Source organism: Phascolarctos cinereus, unplaced genomic scaffold (genome assembly GCF_003287225.1).
Source record: "Phascolarctos cinereus isolate Bilbo 61053 unplaced genomic scaffold, phaCin_HiC Scaffold_726;HRSCAF=1367, whole genome shotgun sequence".
Lineage (NCBI taxonomy): Eukaryota > Metazoa > Chordata > Mammalia > Diprotodontia > Phascolarctidae > Phascolarctos > Phascolarctos cinereus.
Window position 1 is genome coordinate 206,630,697 of NW_027556098.1, and position 6,588 is coordinate 206,637,284.

Consider the following 6,588-nt stretch of genomic DNA (forward strand, 5'->3'; position numbering starts at 1 on the left):
GATTTTTTCTCATTAATGGCTTGTTTAATTTCTTTTTTTTTTGAAATGGAGTATTAGCTATTTTTTAGCTATCATTTATTAACTGACTATATACTAGCAAAAGATGGAACAATCCCAGCTTCCAAGGAATTTACGTTCTTGGGGAACATATCTGATGGGTTGTGGGGGGAATATTATGTATATACAAATAAGTAAATATTGAGTATATAGTAATAGCTAGCATTTTTAAAGCATTTTAAGGTTTGAAGAGCACTTTGCATATATTATCTCATTTGATTCCCTTAGCCTTTGAAAATGCTATCAGTAGGTACTATTATTATCCCATTTTATAGAAGATGGAACCGAGGCTGAGAGAGGTTACATGATTTGTACAAGGTCACACAATTTATAAGTGTCTGAGTCAGGATTTAAACCGACCTCTTAAATCTCATATTCTATCACCAAGCTGCAAAGATATTTCAAGAGGTAGGTAGTGCTGATAACTCAGAAAGACTTTATGTAGCAGAAGCTGGTGCCTGAACTGCTATCTGAAAGAAGCCAGGGTTTTGACAAGGTCAGCTGAGGAAGGAGCACATTCTAGATCTGGAAAGGCCTGAAGGTAGAAAATGTAGCTCAGCAATAATGTCAGTTTCATTAGGATGGACTGTATGGATTGATGAATAGCATGATATAAAACAGGAAAAGTAGGTGGGAGCATTGTGGGTGATGGCTTTTAATTTATATGTTATGCTAGGAACAATAGGGAACCATTAAAAGTGTTTGAATATGTGTGTTTGGGGGGGATGGCGAAGATGGGTGAGGTGGTTATAGCTGCATTTTAGGAACATTGATTTAGCCACTGTGTGGAGGATGGAACAGAGACTGTAGAAATTGGAGTCAGGGAAACCATTTAATAGGCTACTGCACTAGCAATAATAAGAAATTGCTGGCATTTATATGGCACTTAATATGTGCAAGGCACTGTGTTAAGTACTTCATAAGTATTATTTTATTTGGTCCTTACAGTATCCTGGGAGGTAGGTGTTATTATCATCTTCATTTTACAGAGGAGAAAACTGAGGCAGGCAGAGGTTATGTGACTTGTCTAGGGTGACACAGCTCATAAATGTTTGAGGTCAAATTTGAAATCTGGTCTTGTTGACTACTGCCTTAGCCATTGAGCCACCTGGATGCCAGAGTTAGTATAGGCGAGAAGAGATGAGGGCCTGAGCCTGGGAATAAACTGTGTGAGTGGAAAGAACAGAGGGATTCCAGAAATAGCATGGAATTAGAATGATAAGATTTGGCAACTGAATGGTTATGAGGGCTGAGGAACAGGAGAAGTAAAAAAATGACAGATTCATAGATTTAGAGCTGGAGTTCATTAATTCCAATTCTCTCAACTTACAAATGAAGAAACTGAGTCATAGAAAGGTTAAGTGACTTTGCCTAGGAAATACTCATATCCTCCACTCATTGAGAGGCAGTAGAGTATACTATATGAGTCTCTGGATTTGAAGTCAGGAAGGCCTGGGTTTCAATCCTATCTCATATACTTTCTGTGCGACCCTAGGTAAATTGTTTTACCTCTCTGGATGTCAGTTTTCTCATGTATAAAATGAAAGGGTTAGATTTCAAGAGTTTTAAGGTCCTTTTCTTCTCTAAATCCATGACTTTCAAGTATCTGAAGTAGAACTGAGTCCCAGCTTATGAAGCTGAGTGTCTGGAAGCCTCTAGGTGGCAGAGTGGATAGACAACTAGGCCTGGAGGCAGGAGGATCTGTGTTCAAATGTGATCTCAGATATTTACTAGCTGTGTCTCTCCTAGCCAGTCACTTGACCTTAGTTTGTCTCAGTTTCCTCTACTGTAAAATGGGGATAATAATAGAACCTAACTCCCCAGGGTTGTTGTCAGGATAAATGAGATAATATCTGTAAAGTGCATTGTAAAATGTCTGGCACATAGTAAGCTCTAAATAAGTGTTTTATTTCCCTGCTTTCTGGAAGGACAATGGTGCCTTCAACAGAAATTAGAAAGTTTGGATAAGGGGCAGGTTTGGAGAACCAATAAGACACATTTGCTTGGCATTGTTTAGGGAAACTTTTGCCTTGTGATTCTATTATTTTTCTAAAATGGAAACATATGGATCCAAAATAGCAGAGAATAACCTTTTGGGGAACTCTAGTCTGTGGCTGTACAATGAATTTAAGTATAGGTCACTGGATTTTCCAATACTAAATTAAATAAAATGAATGCTTATTAATAAAGACACACATACTTTGCAGTTCCATTACCTGCTTTTTACAGCAAATATTTACATACCAGCAATTCATTAATCCTCAAGGTTCCTGAGAGACATGTAAGTACAATTATTTTTGTTTTATATCCTTTTTAGTTTGTGTCTCCTAATTGGTTCAACATCACATTATTTAAATGTAAGTTCTTTACTAATGATTTTTTTTCTTTTTGGTTTTATTTTAGTGGTTTTATTTGGTGTGGTAGGTTTGCATTTTTCCACCCAGATTCATAACACCACCTTCATTTGGCTCTTTTTCCTTCATGCTGCTTTTTCTTTCTTTAATCTCTCTCTCTCTCTCTCTCGCGCTCTCTCTCTTTCTTCCTCCCTCCCTTGAAGCCCACCTACCCAGCCATATCACTGATGCGAAAGAGGAACATGAGGATTTTATACATGTTGCACATTTCGCACCTACAGCCTCAAGTGTTTCATTCTCTGTCATTCTTTCTGTCTGGTCCTCATTCATTATAATAGAAGACTCCCTTCTAACATTTATGTTTCTCTTCAGAACTGGTCTCTTTATGCAATAATGTTGTTCTTGACTGCTCAATAAATTAGATTTGCAGTTTCTCTCTCATTGGTCATTCTATTAAAAAAATTATTTCAATTGCTTTTCAGTAATGTTGTTAGTCTCTTTTCTTGTTAATATTTTCCCATGTAGGATAGGGTAGTGTTACAGCATAGGAACATGGGAGGGTTCTCTCCAAGACACTATGTTGGATATCTTGCTACCTGTCCTGTAGCTGCCTGCCTTACCAAACTGGGAATAGGGACCCTCTTCACCCATTAATAGGGGAGAAGTTTATAGAATCAGAAATGTAGAGCCAAGGGACCTTAAAGGCAAACTTTTCCAGTCCCTTCATTTTGTTAAAGGGACAGATGAGTAGTTGTTTATGTGACTTACCCATGGTCATACAGCTCCCAAGTATCAGGAATGGGTGTTCAAACCCAGGTCCTTTATGTTAAAATCCAGTATACTTTCCCCTATACTAACTTCATAGCTTAGTCCCCCAACTAGTTATATAGGACAGAGATTCAGAGATTGGAAGGTGAGTCACTCCTGACATCAGCCTGGACTTCTTCCTCAGACCTTATAAAGTGCTTTGTTATGGAACTCTTGAATGTATTTATCATGTTATATATTATAGTTATTATTCAGTCATTTTCGTCGTGTCTGACTGCATAATCCCACTTGGGATTTTCTTGGCAAAGATGCTGGAGTGGTTTGCCATTTCCTTTTCTAGCTGAGTTTACAGATGAGAAAACTGAGGCAAACACCACTGAGTGACTTGCCCAGGATCATACAGCTAATAAATGTCTGAGTCCGTATTTGAATTCAGAACTTCCTGACTCCTGATTTCCTGACTCCCAGCCTGGAACTCTATCTACAATGCCACCAGCTGCCCCATATATTACAGTTACCCATATCTATTTCTTATCCCCCTTCTAAACTGTAAACTCCATGAGGACAAAGACTGTCCTGACTAAACACTGAAGTTCCCCAGATCCTTGTATGGTGTTTGCTCAGAAATCTTTACATCGGTTGTTTAATTCTATTGAATAAAATGCAGAGGCGTTTGAATTCACAGGTAGAAAATAGAGAGCAACTGACATATTTTGAACAAAAGAGTGACATATCCAGCTAGATTTATGCATTAAAAATATAATTCTTGTACCAAATTGGAATGCCTTCTCCGGGAGCACATATAATAAGACAGAAATGATACAGAGATTAGCATGGCCCCAATATAAAGATGGCATACATATATTTGTGAAGCATTCCATAGATTTGTTTCATTACAAGGGAAGGGTTTTTTGGGGGGGTTAGGGTGGGGGATGGGATGGAGCAGATGTGGGGAAATTACTGTTGTATAAAAAGCAAATATGGCACCAAATTGAATACAATGTTCCATAGGTAGTCTCATTTTTGCAAGGTACAGTGGGATCATTCCTTTTTTTTTCTCTTTTTAAAAATACTTTATATGCCTTTTGTTTTTACATATGGTCCATCATTTTATTGTTGTAGATGCTCATATTGATGCTACCTATTATGCAATCCCATTAACTTTCGTGGCAGCCACATCATACTGTTGCCTCAGATTGAGCCCATGGTCAAATAATATCTGTGAACTACAGGTGAACCAGAAGGACTTTTACCTATGGTGGGGCCAAGGAGACAAATAATGAAGGTATTGATATATAACTTGTGGCAGGAGGGGATTATGTTAACAGAAGACAGAAGAAAAGAGGAACTACTCCCCAATTTTTCTGTTGGTTCAATTTTTGTCTTACTAAGGAGACCAATTTTCAAACATGAGTGGAGAACAAAAATAGCTAAAAGAGAATTGAAACCTGAGCTAAGTGTGGAGATAATAAGAGGACACCTGGGTGATCTAAATGAGTTCAGTTAACTAGGCTTGAATGAATTACATTTCAGGTTACTGAAAGAATCATAGATATGGTTACTAAACCATTGTCCAGCATCTTAAATAATCATAGAGAAAAAGATACAGTAGGACAAGGAATCGTAGAAGTAGACCCCTAATAAGGGATCTCAGAGGGTATATAGTCTAACCTTTTCATTTTGTAGATGATCAAATTGAAGCTCCAGGAAATTAAGAAATTTTCTCAAAGTAGTTAATATTGGAAGTAGGACTTGAACCCATTTCCTCTGACTCTAAGACCAGTTGGCTTTTCATAGTACTACAAAGGTTCCTTTGTGGGGTGTTGCAAATAGGACTGGAGGTGGGTGAATGTCATTATGAGAATTTTGAAATTTCAAAAAAGGGGAGGAGGTAAATTATGAATGAATAAATGAATGAAAAAGCATTTATTAAGTGCTTACTATGTATGAGGAATTGTGCTAAGTACTGGAGAAACAAATACAAGAATGTAAGATAGTCCTTGTCCTCAAGGAGTTTACATCTTAATGGAGGAATCCAACACATAAAATGGGGCTAGAAAAGTTGGAAAGAGACAAACAGTGTAGGTCAGTGTGATTTGGAAGTAATAAGAAGTCTTGGTTCTGGGCAACATAAGTTAAAATCTTATCTATAGAAACCCAGGATGGTCTCAGAGTCAGAATTCAAGATTCTGGTGGAAGAGAGGTTAAGAAAAGTGAAGTTGATGGCCAGAGTAGAGGCAGCATGGTTTGGAATTATCCAGAAAGTTATGTATGTATGTATGTATGTATGTATGTATGTATGTATGTATGTATGTATGTATGTATGTATATCTACATATCCACATGCATACACACATGTATATACCCACAGATGTATATGTACATGTACACACACATATATGTGTGTATATATATATGTACAATGTGTGCATCTATATCTATCTATATCTATATCTATATCTATATCTATATCTATATCTATATCTATATCTATCTCTATCTCTATCTCTATCTCTATCTCTATCTCTATCTCTATCTCTATCTATCTATATCTATATCTATATCTATATATCTATATCATCTATATCTATATCTATATCTATCTATATATCTGTATCTATCTATCTGTCTATCTATCTATCTATCTATCTATCTATCTATCTATCTATCTATCTATCTATCTATAGACTGTATATGTAGACTGGAGAAGGAGGCTTCATAGGAGAGGCAGCTTGACATAGTGGTTACCAGAACTGGTTCTGAAGCTGTGACACATCTGGGTTCAAGCCCCACCTCTTACACACATTGGCTATGTGACACTGGGCAAACTGCAACATCGTGGAGCTTCAGGAACCTCTCTAAGGCTACAAGTTACAGGGAAGGTACTGATCTACATTGGTAATAAGAATAATGGCTAATATTTCAAAAGAACTTATATTCGAGGCACTGTGCTAAGTGCTTTACACATAATAGTTCATTTGATCCTCAGAACAATCTTACAATATAGAGTAGCTAGGTGGAACAGTGGATAGAACACTGGACTGCACATCAGGAAGACTAATCTTCATAAGTTCAAATCCAGCCTTAGACACTAGTAAGCTAGTAAGCTGTATGACCCTGGAGAAGTCACTTAACCCTGTTTGCCTCAGTTTCCTCATCTGTAAAATGAGTTAGAGAAGGCAATGGCAAACTACTCCAGTATCTTTGCCAAGAAAATCCCAAATAGAGTCATGAAGAGTTGGATATGACTAAACAATAACAACAAACATTCTTACAATTCCCACTGTATAATTGAGGAAACTGAGGAAAACAGAGGTGAAGTGACTTGTCCAGGGTCATACAGCTAGTAAGTATTTGAGGTCATATTTGAAATCAAGTATTCTCACTCCAGGTCCAGTGTTCCATTCAC

General features: G+C 37.2%; 1 non-coding gene across 1 annotated transcript; it reads left to right on the forward strand.

The window, feature by feature from the left end:
- The first annotated feature begins 3,962 nt into the window (after window positions 1–3,962).
- LOC144454631 (U6 spliceosomal RNA) lies at window positions 3,963–4,066 on the forward strand. Its single transcript, XR_013483142.1, has one exon. It is a non-coding gene; the product is annotated as a U6 spliceosomal RNA (small nuclear RNA).
- Window positions 4,067–6,588: the final 2,522 nt, after the last annotated feature.